Source organism: Tachypleus tridentatus, chromosome 11 (assembly GCF_004210375.1).
Source record: "Tachypleus tridentatus isolate NWPU-2018 chromosome 11, ASM421037v1, whole genome shotgun sequence".
NCBI lineage: Eukaryota > Metazoa > Arthropoda > Merostomata > Xiphosura > Limulidae > Tachypleus > Tachypleus tridentatus.
The window spans coordinates 70,849,973-70,874,180 of NC_134835.1; the positions used below are offsets into that span (position 1 = coordinate 70,849,973).

The following is a 24,208-nucleotide window of genomic DNA, read 5'->3' on the forward strand; positions in this document are numbered from 1 at the left end:
AATTATTTGTTGTGTTTAAATCAAACATAGTTTATTTGAGGTGAAAAACAAACCAAAAAATAATTGAAGACCCATATGTTTCATCTAAAAACGTTAATAATGTAAACTGTTTATTTATTTTTAAACAAAATTGCTGTTTAACCCCACCTGCTTTCTATATCTTAAAATAATTTTGTGAAGTATTTAAGATCGGGAATTCTGCATTCATCAATTGATTATACTTTGGAACTGTTAGTTGATTGTAATGTTATCTGATGTCTTAAGACATGTTTTAATGTGAAGATGCATTTAGGCGCGAGTACGTCGTGCCATCTCTCTTAAGCCTATTAACTTTCCCATTTGCTTTGCATTTCCTTTAAAATTGATTGCTTAATACTTAAACATATAAAAATATCACATAATTACTTTACATTATAAAATCGTGTTCATTCACTCACCAAAGATTGGATTACCTTGAACATGATTCCTCTAAATGATGCTTTTACACAACTCGAGCACGAAATCAATTATTCTAGTGCAACTGTTGTAAATCTGTTTGGGTTACTAAGGGATTAATAGCCCGTATTTCCTTGCAAACCTGAGTTCCAACTTAATTCATTGTCGTATATCGCAATGTTTCTGTTTTTCTGAATTATCTTGCAAATTTGTAGGAATTTTATTGTGCTCTATACGTTTTGTTGTAAACTGACACAAATACTGTGTTATTTTATTTTAAACAGTGTTGCCCAAACACAGACATGTGTGATTTCTAATACCATTGATTGTTGTATCGTTATAAGCATTTGTATTTTTTAATAACACAAATCAATTCCATTTTCGTTTCAGAATTGTATTGATTTAAATACGTTTCCTGTGTTGCAAAATCAGACTTTTGTAACAAGTTCCGGTTTCAACATGACAAAATAGCACACAATAGAAGTTAATCACTTTTCTTTTGAGGTAATTTGTAAAATACTGCATTTATGCAACATTTGACTGTGTCCCAGGACGATTGTTTTGTTTTTAAATTGATCCTATAGATGGTGAATTCTAAAGGATTAATAGCATGAAGAAAGGAGATACGTGCAAAAACGCCCGTCAGTGGCACAGCGGAATGTATGCGTACTCACAACGCTAGAAACCGGGTTTCGATACCAGTGGTGGGCAGAGCCCAGTTAGCCTATTGTGTAGCTTTGTGCTTAATTAAAAAAAACAAAACAAAAATGTGCGAAAAGAACTTAAAAATAAAAATATGATTACAAACTCAAAACACAAATTTTCAAAGTCATGAAAAAAATTCTAGAACGCAACACCAAAACCTAAGTGATATAAAGTCGAAAGAGAGCGGCAAGCAGCCCGCGAACTAAAAATTTCTATACATAAAATTAATATTACTTAGAATATAAACTTTTACATATTGTAATGTGCTGAAGGTGGCAAAATATCATCTGTAAAGTGCGTATGAATGTTTTGTAAACCAAAGTGAAGCTACAACTAAACCTTATTTTATTTGTCTACTACAGATTTTCAGTAAGGAGAATGTTACTTTTAACAACACTATTTTTTTTATGGTACGCCCAATACTAATGTCGTAATCTTGACAATCTGGTGAGTACTGCTTTTCTTTTGTTTGTTTTGAATTTCGCACAAAGAAATTCTCTACACGAGAGCTATCTGTGCTGGCCGTCCCTAATTTAGCAGTGTAAAACTAGAGGGAAGGCAGCGAGTCATCACCACCCACCGCCAACTCTTGGGCTACTCTTTTACCAACGAATAGTGGGATTGACCGTAATATTATAACGCCCCCACGGTTGAAAGAACGAGCATGTCTGGTGAGATGGGGATTCGAACCCTCGACCCTCAGATTACGAGTCGAATGCCTTAAGGACCTGGCCATGCTGGGCCGCTTTTCATTTACTTCAGCTTTTATTGGGCATTACTAAATTATTAGAATTGACACGACCATTTTGATTGAACTAATAATCTTTTCATGATCGAAAACGATGGTTACTTCAGTACACAGAGTCCGTGTAAACTGTTATTGTTACCTTATGTTTGTCACTCAACGTGTTAGTTCCAAAATTCGATGTTTGATTTCTCAAGATGAAAAGATCGCAGATAGTCCTTTACGTAAGTATGTGCTTAAACAAAGAAAAAAAGAAATCATATATACATATATATTTGTTTTCAGAGAAAATCATTAGGTGTATGTTATTGTAGTAACGTGTTGTTGAGAGAATTATAATAAAATTAGTTTGCTAAGAATGTAATTAATAATTAGTTCATACCTATAAAACAAAAAGATCTCAATCCACGTAATTCGATAAATGTTTCTGGTTGCGCGAAAAGATGCGCGATTGAGAACATTGTGTAACAAAATTTTTACTTTTTCTTGTTCCTGAGCAGAATGTGTTATTTCCCAATTGCTTATGCCTAACGTAAATGGAAAAGACCTAATTTTCTTTTCAAACTTTGCTTTTGTGACCTGGGCAATGAAATTTTCAAATTTACCCATTTTCCAGAACATTCCAGGTAGATTCAGTGCTGAGTAGCTGATAGAGAATTTTCTCGAACTTACAAGAATTTTCAAGAACTTTCTAGAATGTTATAGAACTTACGAGAATTTTCAAGAACCTTTTAGAATTTTCTAGAACTTTCCATAGTAATATATATACTGGGGCTTACCACTCTGGCTACTTAAGTGAACACATACACCTATTTGATTTTATCAGAGATGGCATCAAGAAGCTGAAAGCATTCTCCAGATGCATTCTGCTATGTATGTGGCCAATGTATCAAGACAGGAGCGAAAGAGTACTCTGTGACAGCATCTGCTAAAATGTGTGAAGCCTAGAAGACATATTCCGGAATGCCTGTCGGGGATCAAGACAAACCCTGGGCACTTCATTTTACCTGCGAGCCGCAAAAAAAGTCTAGAAGATGAGACGGACAATTTTGGCTTGTTTGAATTGTAAGATTTTATATTATACAAATTTTATACATCTTAAAATTTGAATATCTTTTAATTTATTTTTATTTAATTTCCAATAGTATAGAAAAAATATCATATATAAAATATTTTGCATGAAACTCTTGCACATTAGTTATGGATCAAATAAATTTATTCTTCATAACAACAATTTTATTTTGCTCTTTTGCAGGATGGTACAGAATACTAGACGGAAAGCAGCTAGTCATCACTACCCATTGGAAACTTATGGGCTACACTTTTACTAACGAATTGTGGGATTAATCGTACAAAATAACGTTCCCGCGTCTGAGAAGACGAATGTGTTTGGTGTATGGGGATTCGAATCCGCAACCCTCACATTGCAACTTGAGTGTCTTATGTATTAGGTCACGCCGGGCCTAAGCAATGTAGCCTAATTACGTTTGATTTCGATCTGTTTTAGAAATTTGCCCATTTTATCTTTAATTGCTAACGCTATCGTTCCATCGTTTAAGCTATTATTATTATTATTAGCTATTTGTTTTTTTGTATATTTGCCTGCTTTAGTTTTATTTCTGTACAGTTTTGTTTCATTTATTACTCAGAAAGTAAGTTGCTTTAGATTCTATTTGCCTACAATATCTTCCTTCGTTCAGACACTCTCAGATACTTGCTGCGTTATAGGGAGAATGTTAATTTTAGCTACACTTGGAAATTTGCTTACTTTTATTTTAACTGTCCATATTCCTTTCTCTCACTCTTGAATTCATAATCATTTTGTTTTTAAGACTTGCGTTTGTTTAAGTTTTTGACTGTTCACATTTCTTATCTGTCGTTTTGATAATATATTGTGTTTATATAACACTTAGTTCTTTATCAAAATCTGACGAATTTAATGATTCAAGTATATTAATAATATCTCAACATTTAGATCGGTAAAGGAGGGTCAACTTTCTATTTATTTTGTTTTTCGTGTTAATTTTACGTGAAAATTAATATAGTGAGGTAAGCATTAGGTTTTATATTTCAACGAGAGCAATCATGTAATTTAGCGCATTTGAATTATTTTTCTTTATTTTTAACCAAAACAAAAGTGTTAATAATGAATAGAGTTTCTGTAATTCTATATAAGCTTAAAACTTTAACAAAATATAATTTTCTTCTCTTATAGTGTGTTTAAAGATGCATTACCTCCGCTACGAGTAATTTCTTGTATGAGAGAATTGATAGTGTTGAGAAATACCATTTTGTTTAGAAAATTACTTGTTGAACGGTTAAGCAAATGTTGTCGTCAAAATGAAGAACAATGTTAAAAAGAGCAAGTTAGAACGTGTGATGAAAGACATTTAGGCACTGCATAAATTAGATTGGCAAGGTACAGGCTAAAATTTAGTATATAAATTATGCCGTGGTTATTGGAGATAATTGCGGAAGTAGGACTCACAATGTAGTGGGAATACAAACGTCTCTCAGTCTTAACCTCTATTCGCCAGTCTTTATTGTTAAAGAATATTAACACAAATTAAGAAAAATAAAATAAGGTAGGTGAGTAAGATGTGGGTGTTTCCTACACATATTTATGAGAAGCAGTGGCGACGCAAAAGGGGGCTTGGGGTGGCTTGAGCCCCCCAAATGAGCCAAGCCCCCCTCAGCCCCAAAATATTGTTACTTAGATATATTCATAAAATATGGAAAACATTTCCTCTTTTACATATACGCATATTTTCATAAACAGATGATTTGTAATAATGAATTATTAATCAGAGTATGAGTTTCCAATGAAAACTGCATTGAAAACGCAGTTCAAAATAGCACACCTTTCTGAAATGTACTTTGGTACTTACATTATTATAATTTACCATCTATACTTCATATTGATGGCATTTTGGGAAGCCCCTCCACAGTTTGCCTCAGCCCCCCAATGAAAATATCCTGGCGCCGCCACTGATAAGAAGAAGACTGCTCTCCAAAGAAATATGAAAACAGAATAAAATAAGGTTCCATATCTTGGGTATGTAATACAACTTTACCTCCTGATGTTCGCATTCCAGCTTTCCTGATGGTAATTCGTAAAGTCTTAAATCACTAAATTAACCATGGTTTGTAATAGTGATCGTTCATTTGTTATTTTACTTCTTCTTCTTGTTCCGCCTATCTACAGCAAAAATAGGCACGAGTATTACAATCAAAATCCAGTCTATATACCATTCCAGTAGTGCTTAGTATTCTCTGACTCCCAAAGGCACAGCGGAATGTTTGCAGACTCACACCGCTAAAATCGGGTTTCGATACCCGTGGTGAACAGAGCACAGATAGCCTATTGTGTAGCTTTGTGCTTAATTTAAAACAAACAAACAATAGTCTCTTCAATCCGGTATTTACAGATTCTTCATATAGATATAAATATAGTAGCTATATCCATTTTACAAACATATACCAAACACATGGTTTGTTGATCACCATACGTCACAGCGATTATACATGTAATACCACTATCAATAATAACATTCTTGTAATGATATCAGGTGCAATAGCCATTCAATCTACAAGAAGCCAATCCAAAGGTTTTCATTGTTTCGCAAGAGAGCATCGTACACTAACTTAGTATTTAACGAAACTAAACTGTTTCAAATAGGTGTGTTTTGCTATTATACAGATAAATTTCCATGATGGACGTAAAAAGAAGAATATTTTTTATTTTCAAAAATATATAGAATTAAAAAGATAGCTAGCTTAAAGTAAAATGCAGGCGCAAAAACGAAAACGAGCAAGTTTAAGGTTTGAAGCATAAAGTGAATAAAAAAACAACTGAAAATTAAAAATAATGCAAATAGGGATAGTAAACAAAGTAATCATATAAAGCAAAAGATACTGTAAGCATTACTTACTCAACCTACAAACCCCTATTTTGATTTCATGCTGTTAGCTATAATTGTATTTGTGTAGTCAAAATAGGTTCTTGTTGCTTGAGTAGAAATAATGTCTATAATATCTTCAACCTTGTATGCTTATCTTGTTCATTATCCCTATTTGCAGTTTTTTAAATGAAATTTACTTTCAATCTACTGTAACTATCAATATTTAGACTTTAGCTGAGTCGTTATATGTATATGCGATAATGGTGTTCATATATGCATAAAAATAGTGTCAAGTTGTTAAAACGACATTATTAAAAACTGAAAATGCTTATTTTCCTGAAATTTTAATAAAAAATTGTACATTTTGCTTCTTTATATTTACTTAATACATCATTATATTTATCACAAAATATTTTAATATTTTTTCATGTTTTTTTCAATGAATCCGTTAAATATGTTTGATTCAATATTTCAACATAAATAATGATTTATTTTAATTTATTACAATATTTTACAAAATCTCAGTAATTGTAAAGTTACAGCATTTATAACAGATGAGTGTGATATTAATATTAAAAGAAAGGTAGGTCGTATATTGGAAAATATCTTTTACGAAAAAGATTAAAGTTAATATCATTATCGATTATATTAAGTTCTATATCTAAATAATGTGTCTCTACGACTGGAATTGAAGTAATTTCTGTTAATGATTGTACTGAATATATATCGTTAATAAAAATATTTGTCTCAAGATTATTTATACCAATTAAATCGTCTATATCTTTATAACCTGAAGCAAAAACTTGGGATTTATGAATTTTTCGATAAATCTATTTTCATAAGCACAAAGATAAATCTGCTCTATAAGTAAAATAGTTATATCCCATTGGAGCTCCAATTGTTTTTCAAACATCTGATTATAGACAAAAAATTAGTATTCTAAATACACAAACTTTAGAGGTAAGTTACTTTTTACACTACTGCTAAAGGATTAGAATATTGTTCTATTAATGAATTCTTAACTGAGATTAAATCTTTTTGTGTCGTATACAGAGAATTAAAGTAAAATGTTTGAATATTATTCACTTGTTGACAGTTATTTAGGTGGCCTAAAAAATGTTTATTATTTTTTACTATCCAAAATATGTTTATTTTTATTATTATTTAAAAAAATATTCAGTAAAATGGCCGATTTTTTAAATAATTGTTTTCACTGAACTGGAAATAAATCTAAATTTAATTGGAAATTTATACAGTTTATGAATAGCATACAAGAAGGCAAGTCTAAAAAGAATGTGGTTTAGATAAAGTCTACTTTTTGTTTATTTTCTTCAACATGTGTGTTAAATATATACGAAAGTTTCAATTTACTTTTAACGTGAGTATTATGATTAATATACCTGAAGTGTTAGTGTTAAATTTAGTTATTTTAGAAGCGATAGCTTATCGCAGATTGGTTTACTTAACTTTGTTTGAATCATAGCTTGAAGTTCAGTTGTTGTGAATTAGCGATTGTTGTATTACTGCTTCATGTTACTAAGCCTTCTAAGTTTTCTCATTGTTTTAATTGAATATTATTGCATAAGTATATGTCGCAGTGTTGGTGTAGAATGTTCTGTTCTTCTGCCAGGCTATAAATATGGGTCCAAAATGTTGTTCAGGTTTGATAAACATATGGATATAGACTGCACGATTATGAGTTAGCCATAAATAGCGTATTACGGTAAATTTTAAAGTAAAATTATCACAGAAAGTACTGTAATAACACTGTAATAGATCAAGAAGAATAATTCGTCTTGGTTTGGTTTGAATTTCGCGCAAAGCTACACGAGGGCTATCTGCGCTAGCCATCCCTAATTTAACAGTGTAAAACTAGAGGGAAGGCAGCTAGTCATCATCATCCACCGCCAACACTTGGGCTACTCTTTTACAAACAAATAGTGGGATTGAACGTTATATTATAACGCCAACACGGCTGAAAGGACAAGCATGTTTGATGTGACGGGGATTCGAACCAACGACCCTTGAAATACGAGTCAAGTGCCTTAAACATCTAGTCATCCCAGCCGATTCGTCTTGCCAAATTGTGTTATAATGTAACTAAACCAGACTCTGTGGATTGTGATGAAAAAGAGACAAATATTTAAAGTTCTAGATACAACTGTGATAACACACAGCGTAAAGAATATTTGTATATATATATGTTTGATTCATTTTAATACTTTGTTTTATATTCCAAATTATAACTCGTATCCTGATGAGCCTTTTAATTTATGTAGCATCTTTAATGTATTTATGATTTTGGACCTCTTCTATTAATTAAAATTATGTATATACGTTTTGGAAATTGAAGAACATTTACGAACAATGTATGTTTGAGATTGAGCTCTTTACATGCTGCTCCTAGCTAGTACAGCGATAAGTCTACGGATTTATACTGTTAAAGTCAGGGGTTCGGTGGACTCAGCAGATAGCCCGATGTGGCTTTGCTATACGAAAAACACACACACCCTTTAAATGTTATGATACTCATGGGAAGGTAATTTGACGCTCGGTGACGTGGGAAATATATTTTAAATAAAAAAAATCGGAATAATCTAGAAATTTCTCTAATTACGTTATGTTAGCTACTCAGAGGTATTTCAGAGAAACCAATCTTGTGAGTTACATTCAGAAAACTTTTTTTCTGTTCCAGGTTGCAATCTGAAATTGAATTGAAACTGTTTCACCCCTGTGGTCACATGGGTTATTATAAAGAGAGCACTTCACAAGGATGAAGTAAGATCAAAGAGTCTCTCTAACTTTTTAATAATGAGAAGATCTACCCTGAATTCTTAGTGAGCAGATAATAAGATACAGGCTGGTATGGGCGCGAACTCGTACGTTTAGTATGGGCTAACGAAATATGTTTTCAATTTTTTCTAACCTATATCACCTCCAGCGTTCTGAAGATAACTCGTTCACTTTAAATTCCGCTTTCTCTCTATGGACTTTAGTGTAGTTCAGGTTTACAAGAGTTAATTTCATATGTACAGTTTGAAACAGAAACATCCAATGGTTAATACTTCACAAGAGGATCAGCGGTTAGTTTACAGAATTACAACTCCAAAGTCCGGAATTTGATTCACCAAACAAATAAAACTAAGAAAACATCTAATACAAGTTACGTGTCCTTGTTTGGTGTACAACTTATTACTACGTGGTTGGGGTACTTTTATTTGTCTTGCTAGCATGAAACTAGACCTGAAATCAATTAAGCAGGATTCAATAAATCCAAAGGAAACGCACATTATCGTCTTTCATGTAGGAAGGAGAGATAGTTTGAAGAGTCTGCGTGTTCCACCAGATTTTGAAGCCACGATTCGGTATGTACACAAGTGCATCTATTCATTGATATAAAAATATTAATATTAACCACTAACATTCCGCTGAGTGTAAATCTAAGCAATAACTAAATAGTAGAAATCTCGGAATGAATGTCTTTTAAAAGTATGTGATGTTTACGTTAAATACGTTAAAGCAATCTTAAGGTTATGTATTAATGCTTCTCTTCCTACTAAACAGCCAGTGTCTTCTACAAGCAGTATTTCATACTGTTTTGTTTACGTGAATAGATTGGTATTATAAAATGAATTTTCTCTAGTCTTAAGAATGATTCTAAGTAGTTTGATTTCACTGAATACACTGAGATATTAAGAACGTGCTTAAGAAATGAAAGTACGAAACAAAGGCGTAACATCAAAGAGCACGGAAACTAAAAGAAAGAGTATACACATACAGTTTCAGATTTCATTCAAAGATTGACTGTGTTAGAAAATAACTTAATATTTAAATACATACACTATAAACTATTTACCGTTTTTATAAGTTATTCAACTTTTAATTTTGTAATGTCAAGACAAACGATTTTAAAACATAAACTTTTAACATTATAATCTTTGAAGATATTAAAGACTGTTGTAATTAAAATCACCTATAAGAGGACAAAAGCAGTTCATATAAAACTTTGTTATCATTTCCCTGACATGTCGTTTAAATTCTAAAGTTTGAAATCAGAGATAAAAGAAAAACTTTTATAAAAAATTTCAAGAATATTTTAAAATTTATTGACTTTGGAACTAAAACTAAACGTTTGTTTTATATATTAAAAATCATTTGAAATTCAAACGAACGTTTTAGTATTGTTATATTCAAATTTTAAGATATTTCTGTTTTATATTTTGCATATTGCAGATGTCTGAAGTCAAAGAAAGTTTAAAGAATAAATATTACCTAGTTAGCTTCTTCTGTGTGGGTAATTGGGTGTGTTAATTGTTTGAATACCCAGGAGGGTCAGGTGCACGAGACCTCTTCCTCCATCCCTTACTTTGTTGTCGTCTACTCTTTGGAGTATGCTGTTGAGTAGAACTTTGGGCCAGAGTATTACACCGTACTCAGGCCCTTTTTAGGGCAATGCCCATGTATAGTCTTCATTTGCCCTCTTTTTTATTTAAAGTTTTTTTATATTTCTATTCGTTTTCTTGTGTTTTTTTTCCTTCACTTGTATATAATCTTTTTTTTTCCATATATATGAATTACTAAAGAGAATAAAAAGTAAAGTACAATAAAATAAAACTAGTTCTAAGTATTTAGTGCGTGGTGGTCAGCTTGTTTTATAATTCTTAAATATATATTTATATGAGAGAGGTGCGTAGTATCTGTCGAGATCACACATTAAGTCATTTTTATGCCAATTCTTATTAAGTAGTTCAGTGCATTATACAAGAGGCTTTCATATGTTGTTTCTATATTTGCATACTTGTACATGAATGTCGATGAAGTTCTGCGTGGTACTTTATAGGCTGAAGTTAAAACTGAGTTTTGTATTCTTTGTAGTTTCTGTAATTGTGTTTGTGTTATGTTTATCCAGGCAGGAGATGCTTATTCTGTTGTAGGTCTGATGTATGTTTTGTAGATTTTTATAAAATAATCACGTGATGTTCCTTGATTTTTGCCTAAAAGACTACCCATTTAGCAATGTGATATGTTTGTTTGTTTTGAATTTCGCGTAAAGCTACTCGAGGACTATCTGCGCTAGTCGTCCCTAATTTAGCAGTGTAAGACTAGAGGGAAGGCAGCTAGTCATCACCACTCAAATCTTGGTTTACTCTTTTAACAACAAATAGTGGGATTGACCAAACACATTATAACGCCCCCCCCTCCCGCTGTAAAGGGGAGCATGTTTGGTGGGACCGGTATTTGAACCCGCGACCCTCGGATTACAAGTTGAACGCCTTAACACACTTGGCCATGCCGGACCTTGACAACATAATATTTTCAGTCGTGTATTTTGTTTTCTATTAAAAAATTAGGTTTTTATGCTGCATAGGGTACAAGATTTAATATAATGAGCAGGTATGTAAAGGTTTAGACTATACGTTTTATCTAGTCGACCAAAATACAACAAATATACATTGAAGTAGATCGAAAATAAACTGAAATATATAAATTTCAAGATACAACGTTCTCGTCAAAACAGATATATCGTAATCAGAAAGCGAAATGTACGAAATACACCGCACATTAATTTCTGATAATGTGAAATATGAGTTAAATGCTTCTGTGAACACATTACATTTATTATTATTATTATTTTTATCAGTGCAGAGACACACTATATACTATCTGTGCTCTGTCCATGGCTGGTAATCGAACACTTGGGTTTAAAGTTGTAAGTCTGTAAACATACCATTGTCCTTTCCAGAGACAATTTGCGCAGCACTACTCAAGAGACATATGTCCTAGCCGTCCCTAATTTAGTAGTGTAGGGCTAGAGGGAAAGCAGCTAGTCATCACCACCCACCTCCAGCTCTTGGGATACTCTTTTACAAACGAATTAGGGGATTGATCGTAACAAAAAAACGTTCTCACATCTGAAAAGGCGAGAATGTTTGGTATGATGGGAATACGAACCCGCCACCCTGAAATTTCGAGTCGAATGCTTTATTCACCTGGCCATGCCAGGCCTAGTAGAATTTGGCTGTCAATCTTATTACGCACCCACAACGAGTCTATCTTAATGCCGAAATATTTCCCAGACTTACTTAAATACACAATGAAGGTGCTAACATTTAATATACACAATTACTTCATCAAGTGTTTTACATTTGATGCATCATAGAAGAACATGCTGAAATTCAGAAACTATAAGATGTTGTGTCATTTGGGAATACTTGATCAGGATCTTTGCCTCATCTAGCAGTATGATATGATTCCAGCTCTCTCATGTCTCTAAAATTGGGAAGTTAAAAATCGACTTGCACTGATACATTAGTTATTCAGTGTCAAATGTACACGACATTTAAATTTAATACGAGAGCCACGATTTAGATAATTATAAACCGCGAGTGTTGTATCTGATGTTTTTAGATGAGATAGTTATGACAACTGTTCTGTAGTTAAATTAGTGTCAATTGACGTAATGTTTTTCTAACCATTTGAATTTCTCTCATTGATTTAAGTGAACATTGCTACATCTTAACGCTTCGTAACTTGTAGAAAGTTCTAGGCATCAGTTGGGTTAAATATATATATATAAGGGACAAAGTTAGTGCAAGTAAGTTAGATATTGAAGGTGAACGTAACGTGTACTGTTTACATTTATTTCAGTGTAGTTTTCTTTTTTGCCTGCGACGTATATTGTTGGCTGTGTATTGTATAAGTCACGCATGATCTCGAAATCTGTAGAAGAGTCTTGAGAATAAGAATCAAGAATACTTGTTTTGCGAAAACGCTGGCGTGCTCGATCATTGTTGAAAGTTCGAGAAACTCGCGTGATCGATATATAGAAACCAAAGCGCTGAGAGACAAGTATTAATAATGCTATTATTGGACAGCTACAGTCAGTGTGCTATAGGCCACGGAAGGATATAATTCGTTTAACGCCTATTAATTGGAAAACTACAGAATTGGACCAGGAACTTTTATAGGTTTTGTACAATGCTAAACTGTTTAACTTCAGTTTAACTTTTGACGTTATTATTTCTACGAGGACATTAAACATCTTCAACGGTAAAAGTCAGATTATAAGCGGTGTTAGGCCAACTGAACTAGCTAGCTCAAGCGAGGTGTGCGACAATATCAATTCAGAATGAATTTGCTCGTCGTAGACCTGAATCGTCAATTACGTAATGCTACATTCATGAGAACTTCGATCTTTAAGCATTATTTTTATCTTAAATCATTTTCACATAATATTTTGTAATCTTTCTATATAAAACTCTAATGGATATACTTTTTACACTGTTAACCTTCATATATATATATATTTACTGTAATAGATATACTTTGTACTTTGCTATTTTTTTATCTAGTGTTGTAAGATATTACAAAAAGTAATATGATATTATGAAAAGTTTATTAATCAAAATTTATTTTTAGATGTCAGAAACTTAAAGAGAATGAACGAAAATCTAAGTGGAAGAGTGTCTTTTACTGAACTGATGGCTTTAAAAAATTCTATCGTACGAAATTTGAACACGATAATTAAAGAACCGACTTTAGCGTGGAGAATGAGAAATATACTCGGACTTATTTAACAATGTGTAATAAATTATCTTCAGTTAGCATTTCCACTTCAAGTATATGAGTTACTGAAAAGGCCACCTTGCAACATCTGAGTGGATAAAAGAAATCTCACTGAAAACGATCGTTATACAATTGCCCTTATGTGTTCACGTACCTAGAAGATAGAGAATATTTTGAACTCCCACACATTTACGCTCATTGAGTATACCTTAGCGAAATGTTAAAGTTCAAACATGAAGTTCCAGGGTTTAATTTTTTTTTCTGTTTAAAGTTTTTATTAAAAGTTTTAGAATCACTGAGCTATGAAATTCGCTTAAATCTGCAAATTAATTAATTGAAAATCACAGAGAAAATGCAGTAATTTCTCTGCTCTCCTACGAAATTAACGCTTGATTAATGATAATTACACCCCAAGCGTGAAAAGCGTGTCACTAAAGCTACGAGCGAAAAGCTCACTGTCAAAGACTATTTGCCACTAACCACTTGGTGACAATTATACAGACGCTCAGAGAAAAAATAAACGAATATTTGGTTTGCTAAATCTTGGCTTGACAAATGGAGAGTCTTCACATGTGGATTAAAAGTTATCATTTACGATTTATTTACATGCTTTGTTGTTTGAAAATAATTTCAAGAAGTTTATTTTTTCTGTGAAGATTTCATACATGTTGTGATAAAAGTATTTCCCCCCCTAGAAAAAATCCAAAGGTTACTACCTCGTGGAACAGAACTTCGGAATACAGCATTGTAAGGCCGTATACTTGACCGATACCGCACCAGAAGACAGATATATTGGTATTAATAATCATTGTTTTGAAATAAAACACACTAATCTTTTAATTTTTAAATATATCATTAAATTGTTTAAAACGTGTCGCAACGTGTCAGAAAGTCTGACGTGGAGTTTATTTGTTAGAAAATGTTATTTTCTTATTAACAGGTGCTTACGTAATGAAAGATTAGATGGGTGGTTGGTTTTTGGAATTTCGCACAAAGCTACTCGAGGGCTATCTGTGCTAGCCGTCCCTAATTTAGCAGTGTAAGACTAGAGGGAAGGCAGCTAGTCATCATCACCCACCGCCAACTCTTGGGCTACTCTTTTACCAACGAATAGTGGGATTGACCGTTACATTATAACGCCCCCACGGCTGGGAGAGCGAGCATGTTTGGCGCTACTCGGGCGCGAACCCGCGACCCTCAGATTACGAAGCGCACGCCTTAACGCGCTAGTCCATGCCAGGGCCTCTTTTCTCGTTCGGTGCACTCTACCCGCTCCCACGGCGAGTAAAGATTAGATGGAGTAACATTTGTTCCTTAAATAATTACTTTATTTTTTGGACTTCAACATAGAGATACATAATATGCTATTTTTATCGTGACCACCACGGGTATCGAAACCTGGTTTCTCGCGGTGTGAGTTCGCAGACATGCTACTGTGGGAGTAATTATTTTAATACAAAAATATTTATTTAGTGTTTCTGTTTAATTGCGACACCACTTTTCTTTAATGTTGTGTTTTTAATACATTAGAATAAAATAAGAGTAAAAATTAAACATGAGACAGAACTTCTGTTTTCAAAAGTTCGTCAGCTTTGATGACATACATTTATTAACCAGGTAACCTACGCGTTCGGCCCGGCATGTTCAGGTGATTTAGGCACTTTACTCGAAATCCGAAAGTCGCGGGTTCGAATCGTCGTCACACCAAAAACATGCTCACCCTTTCAGCCAATGGCTACATGCCAAATTAGGTGAGAATCGGTCCAACGGTTTGACAATTATAAGAGGACGCAAGTACTCACAAATGTCAAATAACTGTTTAAATATTAAACCATACTATATTTTATAGGAGTTTGCATTCATCGAGAACATCGCTATTACTACATCTTACGTAATCTGAGGGTCGCGGGTTCGAATTCCCGTCACGCCAAACATGCTCGTTCTTTCAGCCGTGGGGGCGTTATAATGTGACGGTCAATCGCACTATTCGTTGGTAAAGGAATAGCTCAAGAGTTGACGGTGGGTGGTTAAGACAAGCTGTCTTCCCTCTAGTCTTACACTGCTAAATTAGGAATGACTAGCGCAGATAGCCCTTGTGTAGCTTTGAGCGAAATTCAAAAACAAACAACTTAACTTCAACCCTATCTTTCTAAAGCTTCCAATAAAAGCGTAATTATTTGATACTTAAAAAGAAACATTCGTAACTACAGTGCAAGAACAGCACATGCTCTTAACTAAAGTCACTTCTAGATTTGTACATCAAACTAATGTACAAAATATCAGCATCGCACTTTCATCATGAAAAAAACACAGATAAACAAGAAGGGAAAACTTTCAAAGAAAACACCTCTAACTTACAATAATACCTCTCAACTACAATCAGGAAATTTTAACTGCCTATTAATGTTATAGAACGTCCAGGTCCAACTCTAAAGAAAGATACAATGTAATAAAACCCATTGTCTTAAAAATAAACGTGTGGTTTGTGTCCAAAGTTATTTTCCAGCTAAAATGTCTGATAGATTTACTGTTATACATTTATTTTAATATCTAGGCTTGTTTTAGTTTGATGTATGTTACGTATATTGTTAGATGCGTATTGTCCAAGTCTCGCCTGTTCGGCTTGGCATGGCCGAGCGCGTAAGGCGTGCGACTCGTAATCCGAGGGTCGCGGGGTTCGCGCCCGCGTCGCGCTAAACATGCTCGCCCTCCCAGCCGTGGGGGTGTATAATGTGATGGTCTATCCCACTATTCGTTGGTAAAAGAGTAGCCCAAGAGTTGGGGGTGGGTGGTGATGACTAGCTGCCTTCCCTCTAGTCTTACACTGCTAAATTAGGGACGGCTAGCACAAATAGCCCTCGAGTAGCTTTGTGCGAAATTCCAAAAAAACAAAAACAACTCGCCTGTTTTTTAAATTTGTAGAGGATTTTGAGAGCTAGAATAAACCATACGTAGGTTACGAAAATATTAGCGTGTCTTCAAACATTGATGACGTTCGAGAATCTTGCGCAATTGGTATAAAAGCTAGCAGAGACACAGTTTTAGAATATTATTGGTCATCTACAGCCTGTACTATAAGCTTCAGGAGTTATAATTGTGATCAATGCTTATTAATCGGGAAACTACAGTATTTGTCTAGGAACCTTTGTAGATTTCGAACATTATGTAGCTTTCAACTTGATAGAGTTAGCTTCAGACGTTAGTATTTCTACGAGGGCATTAGATATCTTCCTAGATAAAAATTGAACTTGTAAACCATGTTAGGCCACACAATAATAGAACTAGTTAGCATTCTCGTCAAGTTAAGGGGATTTGTTTATTAATATGAAAGTAATTTATGTCTTGTGGACCTAGACCGTTGATAGAAGACTGAATATTGGTTGTGATTTTGTAACATTTTTGCGTATAAATAATTATTTGTATTAACTATTTGTAATAAACGTTATTATAAATTGTATTTTTTGTATATTAAAATATTTTTGTGTTAGGAAAGAAAATTGTGTACTAATCCTGTTTACAAGTAACATAGATTTGATATATAAATTTAATTAACTTATAGATTAAAATTAAAATTTCCGGCTATTTGAAATCGTAATACGTAACATACGTAATACAATAAATCAGAGACTGATCCGAGATAATTCATAATAGGTAACAAATATAACATCTGCCACCATACGTACTTAGAGGAAAGGAAACCGGAAGAATCCTACACATAAAAGAGGGAAACATATTCATGCATCAGTGTCAGTTTACAGGACGTGAGACGAAAAATTTGGATAAATGATACCAACATGGTCCTCACTGCCTGATAAAGAGCATCTTCTTGCAACATCGCACAAAATAAACTGGAAAAAGTTTTTACTTGGACTTATCAATTTATTTTGTGCTGTCATTTATGTCAGAAAAACATATTTACTCCCTTTATAAACAACAACATGAAAAAAGCTCAGTTGTAGAACATTTCTCAACTAATCACCTACAAGTAACCTAGACATGAAAACATCAAAGCCACCACGTACTCTGACACAGAATTCAAAAAAGCTCTTCTTGTCGAACGACTATACGATCACAAATAAATAGGAACAACGGATGTCGCCTATAATTATCATTATAATATTTTATTTCACCTTTTTGTTCTTTCAATCTCTAACTTTGATATAAGGTTTTATTACTACAAATAGCAAGTAGTTATTTCAACAATACTTTTCTTTGAATAACACGCTTTTCTATTTAATATGTCGAAAGCACACGGTATAAAAACACACTATACATTCGAAAAGAATTTATTATTTAAACTATTTGAAACGTTACTATGTCAGTCACGGTTTACGTTTTAGTGAAAGCTCCTGAAAAAAACTAAAAAGCGAAACGTTAAGTATCCAATTACCGAAGAAAACAATAATTTGGTGTTATGAGGCCATTTATTTTTAGTATTGAAAAAAGAAAAATAATTTAAGAGTCTTAAAACCTTTGTATAGCATAAGATCACATAATGTAGACACCTACTAACTATTGGTCTGAACACTCAAAATATAAGTGGATTTAGAATGTTGTTTATGCTTTATTATTTTCATGACCTTTCAATTTATTTCATATTAATTCATTTTCTTCAGCCAAGGAGCTTTGTAGTGTCTAGTGTCTACAATCTTAACGACATCTACATAAGTTTCAAAATACGTTTTCGTCAAAACAGATATTTCGTAATCAGAAAGCGAAATGTACGAAATACACCGCACATTAATTTCTGATAATGTGAAATATGAGTTAAATGCTTCTGTGAACACATTACATTTATTATTATTTTTTTTTATCAGTGCAGAGACACACTATATACTATCTGTGCTCTGTCCATGGCTTGTAATCGAACACTGGGTTTTAAAGTTGTAAGTCTGTATACATACCATTGTCCTTTCCAGAGACAATTCATGCAGCACTACTCAAGAGACATATGTGCTAGTCGTCTCTAATTTAGTAGTGTAAGGCTAGACGGAAAGCAGCTAGTCATCACCACCCACCGCCAGCTCTTGGGATACTCTTTTACCAACGAATTAGGGGATTGATCGTAACAAAAAACGTTCCCACATCTGAAAAGGCGAGAATGTTTGGTATGACAGGAATACGAACCCGCCACCTTCAAATTTCGTATCGAATGCTTTATTCACCTGGCCATGCCAGGCCTAGTAGAATTTGGCTGTCAATCTTATTACGCACCCACAACGGGTCTATCTTAATTTTCTGTCGATAAAATTTTCTGTTCTAGACCACATATAAGCCTTAATATTGTTTGCAAGTTCGTAAAACTCTTGTACATAAACCATCATTTGTAATAAGTATTAGTAATAACCCTTATTATAAAGTGTATTATTTTATATTTGTATATTATAATATATTTGTGTTCAAAAAGAAAATTGTGTGTATCAATGTTGTTGGCAAATACCAAAATTTAATACATATTAATATTTAACTAACTTCTAAATTCAAATTTCCCGTTATTTCAAATAGTAATACGCTAACATAAGAAACATAATAAATTGTAAACTCATCTAAAATAAATTATAATACCTAACAAAGACATAGCTTAAGACAGAGAGTAAAAAAGATCCGTACTATACTTGTAAGTTTAGCCATAAAGAGTGTATATTGGCGACGTTTAAAGTGTAATAATCACAAATCATATTGTAATAACATATTAGAGAATAATAATTATTGTCAACTGGGTTCTAAAGTAGCTTAGCCAGCCTGTGTGGACGTTTGACATAAAGATAATTACTTAAAGTTCTGAATACGAATGCGGTAATTAGTGGGGTAGCGAAAATTTATCACTGACTGTATAGAACAGAGTAGAGAAAAATAATTCGCCATATCAACTGGGTTCTAAAGTAATTGAACCAACATGTGTGGACGCTTGACGAAAAGAAACAATAATTTAAAACTTTGGATACATCAGATGTGCTTAACTGTGTAAGTAACATTGATATATATGTTTGACATGTTTTTAATATATTACGTTGAAAAAGCGAATTGTATGCTGCCGTTTTATTATCGCTAAACAAGTCATAGACACCATCTGTAATGAATTCTGCTCATAAATATACACAAAACCTCACATTCAGATTTGTGTTTTAACCTACCCCTCCTACACACACACATCATGAAGTTATGTTTAATCTTCAGGAAAAACCTAGTGCAACCTTTCAAATAATCTCTGGGAACTCCGTTTTCCAGTACAGGCACGATACTGAATGACAAAGTATGTTTCCACAGTTTCCGATCCTCGTGCATCTCCTAATAACATCAGTGTAAGAAACTCTCAAAAGTAAGTTTGGCTTCTGTTTCTTTATACCGTGTAGTCCTTACTAACAAATTATTAAAACTTTTTTAGCGACAAGAATATTCATATATGAAAAGTGTTACTCACTCTTTCAAAGTTTCGTCAATACCTTATGTACACGTTTTTTGTGCTAATGTACAATGAATATTTAAGCTAAAGGTCCATCTGACCAATTAAAAGATTAGAGAAAGGAAAGAAATTTTATAAGTTTTAGTGCATTCTGTTTTATGTGTGTGTGAAAATATTTCTTATTCTAAACTGAATAACTGAAGTATAAGGACTTCTGAAACCACATTATTATAAATAATTGCAATTTTCTGTTATAATCTACAGCTGTTTTAGAAATAAGGGATAATTTATAGTGTTTAATATTTTATCTATTGGATACAAAGTAGGTAAAATGACTAATTGAGCCTGTATACATAGAGTTAATTTTTGTTTGTTTGTTTGTTTTGGAATTTCGCACAAAGATACTCGAGGGCTATCTGTGCTAGCCGTCCCTACTTTAGCAGTGTAAGACTAGAGGGAAGGCAGCTAGTCATCACCACTCACCGCCAATTCTTGGGCTACTCTTTTACCAACGAATAGTGGGATTGACCGTCACATTATAACGCCCCCACGGCTGAAAGGGCGAGCATGTTTTGTGCGACCGGGATGCGAACCCGCGACCATCAGATTACGAGTCGCACGTCTTAACACGCTTGGCCATGCCGGGCCATAGGGTTAATAAAATACGCGAAGAACATTTTGTTTTTGATATAATTTTAACTAAACATATTGAAACAAAATAAGTTTGAAGATGTTTGATTCAAATGTTCGAAGCTATTATCATATATTTATTTTAATATTGATGTTTCTGTAAGTTACATTTTTATTTAGGAATGTACGTAACTTACATTATTAGATCTCTATTGCGAAATTCCCGCTAATTCACAAAAGTTGTAGATGATTCTTGAGTATAAGAATCAATAATGTACTATATGCATTTGTAAATACATATCGTTAATATTTTGTGCAAGCTGAAATTTCTAGAAACACGCCTCACGCTTATAAAATTAACCGACACAAAGTGTCAAGACGCAGTATATATTATTGGTTTGCTATAGCTGACATACTATAAATCTCGAAATTGGGAACTTCCAATTCTGTATTTTTTCCGATTAATAGACGTTAATGACAGTTATAGCTTCCTAAGCCTATGGCGTACTGGTTGCAGTTTTTTAATAATAAGATCTCTGTCTCACGGCACGTTGCATTTTATATATTCCAGTCACGTGAGCCTCTAACATTTTCAAAAATGTTCTATCGCGCTTTCGTCAAACAAGTATTGTTTCGAGAACAGGCGGGACTTGCTCAATATATAGTTAAGAATACACGTCACAGACAATAAAGAAAACTACTGAAAGAAACGTGGGCACTAATAATAAACGTACAACAATTAATTTGTTAAAATATTGTTGGCAAATATCATAAATATGATACATATCAATATTCAATTAACTTCTAAATTTAAATTATAATTCAACTCAGTTTCAGGCTGTTTTAAATTGTAATACGTAACATTGTTAAGACGGAAAATTTTAAAAATATTTTATTGTTTCAAAGTGTAGGTTGAACCATTTTGCTTTAGATATGTATTCACACTGAAATTCGAAAGAAAATGATGAAGAAGATGAATTATTGTTGGCTCAATTGTACGTGATATTTTGTGAAATGAAATTATCATCTAGTATTAAAAACAGTGTTTCTATGCAAGTTATTTTCATAAAAAATATACATTTTCTAAAGTTGATGTATGCAAACAATTATTATAAGAATTCTTAAGCAATAAAAAATCCATAATTTTAAACAATTTATGCTATTTGGAGATATAGATAAAACTAAGTTTACATTTCACAATAAATTTAAAACAAATTAAAATAACAGCATGTTTTACCATTATTATTGCTTATCTTGTCTATTTCCTGTCCATTTTAAGTTCCAAATTATCCATTTGAGTTGAACTATATTTAACTATCCTTATGTACTTTGAATTTGCTTCATATTTTCACTCATGGTCCCCAGTGGAACAGCAGTATGCCTGCGAATTTACTACTTAAATAACTGGGTTTTGATACCTATGGTGCATAGAACACAGATAACCCATTATGTAAGTTTGTGCCTAGCCTCAGACAATGTTTTGTTTGTTTGCTTTTGAATTTCACGCAAAGCTACTCGAAGGCTACCTGCGCTAGCCGTCCCTAATTTAGCAGTGTAAGACTAGAGGGAAGGCAGCTGGTCATGACCACTTACCGCCAACTCTTGGGCTACTCTTTTACCAACGAATAGTGGGATTGACCGTCACATTATAACGTCCCCACGGCTGAAAGGGCAAGCATGTTTGGTGCGACGGGGATGCGAACCCGCAACCTTCAGATTACGAGTCGCACGCCTTAACTTACCTGGCCATGCCGGGCCTTGACAACACAATATTTTCAGTCGTGTGTTTTGTTTTCTAGTAAAGAAAATTGGGTTTATATGCTGCATAGGGTGCAAGAGTTAATGTAATGAGCAGGTATGTAACGTTTTAGACTATACGTTTTATCTAGTCGACAAAAATATAACAAAAATACATTAAAATAGACCGAAAATAAACTGAAATATATATATATGAAATTGATTTTATATCACATTTGTATTACGTAATGCTACATTCATGAAAACTTCGATCTTTAAGCATTATTTTTATCTTAAATCATTTTCACATAATATTTTGTAATCTTTCTATATAACACTCTAATGGATATACTTTATACACTGTTAACCTTCATATATATATATATTTACTGTAATAGATATACTTTGTACTTTGCTACCGTTTTTATCTAGTGTTGTAACAGAATGATATTATGAAAAGTTTATTAATCAAAATTTATTTTTAGATGTCAGAAACTTTAAGAGAATGAACGAAAATCTAAGAAAGCCAACAGCTAAAGCACGGTATCTATACACAATGTGCCCAAAGTGTTGAATGCTTTTCATGTAAACAATGTGTCCACATAAGATGTGTTCTGATGTCTGATATAAAATTTCAATGCCCATCATGTGTCAAACCGAACAACATTTTCTCATTGCCAAATGCCTTGAAATGTGAATACACATACATTCATATATACATATATAAACTGGAGATTTCGAACAGCTGAAAGAAGTCACTCTTCTACTGGAGGCGTATGACGTCAACTTGCTGGATAAAAATACAGTAAGGTCAATTCAGCGCCTATTGAGGATTGTTATTGCTGTTGTTTGAATGTTTGCGCAAAGTCACATCAGGGCTGTCTGCGTGTGCAAGCCGCCTCTAATTTAGCGGTGTAAGACTAGAGGGAATACAGCTAGTCATCACCACCCACCGCCAACTCTTGGGCTACTATTTACCTAACGAATAGTGGAATTGGCCGTAACATTATAACGCCTCCACGGCTAAAAGTGCAAGCATGTTTGGTATGACGGGGATTCGAACCCGCGACCATCAGATTGCGACTCGAGCGCGTTAACCATCAGGTCATGCCAGGGACCTGGTTAAGAAGACAATGTTGTTAGTGAAGTACTCTATACGTTTCATTCTGTAGTGCTTCGTGATTTCTCACCTCGTGATGAGAGCTGCTTATACCGTGAAGATTCTTTGAGCATCAAAATAACCATCTCTTCTTACAGTTATTGACTTTTTTGGATTGCTTTCCAACCCACAATCTTGTGATGAAAATCTCTCTAATTACCTTGATGTTATCAAAGATATACGAGTCTTTATCCCACCATATAAAAATGTTGTGTATTATTCTCTCAGATACAGGACTGTTTCTCTGATTTGATTTATACGTATGCTCTCAGTGCAGCTATGCATTCAGCTCAGATCATATTTGTCCCCTGCAGCATTTTATTATTTTCTATACGAACCATCCTCTTGTAAGATAGTATCAATAATTCTAACACCCCTATGTTACAAAAATGTGGTCTCAACTGAGCAACCCAGACAGGATTTATAATTTTAAACCGAATCACTTCGTAACCTTGTGATCTATGTCATATTCTACTGAAATTGTTATTGATCTGGGTGATAACGCGAATCACAAGAATACGAACACAGATAAAGTAGACGTAAAATCTCCACAAGACACAATGTTAGATTATTGTACTCGTGATCAAGACTCTAACCTTTAAAGTATTTCAGACACAGCTGATCATGGCACCACCAATACTGTATCTTTCCAGTTACCTGCAGAGCATCACAGGTGAATGCTTGCTTATGGGAAGTTTCTTAGTACACATATTATTCTGCAACATCTCAAAACATACGTAGATGGTGGATCTCTGGATTAAAGGAAAATGTATTTGTGTAATAGGTAACACCAGGAACCGGTCACGTCGCGAAAATAATAATAAAAATCACATTTAGCAACGTTGTGGTTCGTGACTTAGTACAAATGGAGCAATATATAAGTCATAGTATGCTGTTTAAAGAAACAAATGTGAACATGCTTATTC

At 33.5% G+C, this 24,208-nt stretch overlaps 1 long non-coding RNA gene across 1 annotated transcript; it reads left to right on the plus strand.

The window, feature by feature from the left end:
- Positions 1–13,150: 13,150 nt before the first annotated feature.
- LOC143231521 (uncharacterized) lies at positions 13,151–23,659 on the plus strand. The gene is made up of 3 exons (XR_013016963.1): positions 13,151–14,148; positions 19,587–19,672; positions 22,609–23,659. It is a non-coding gene; the product is annotated as an uncharacterized LOC143231521 (long non-coding RNA).
- Positions 23,660–24,208: the final 549 nt, after the last annotated feature.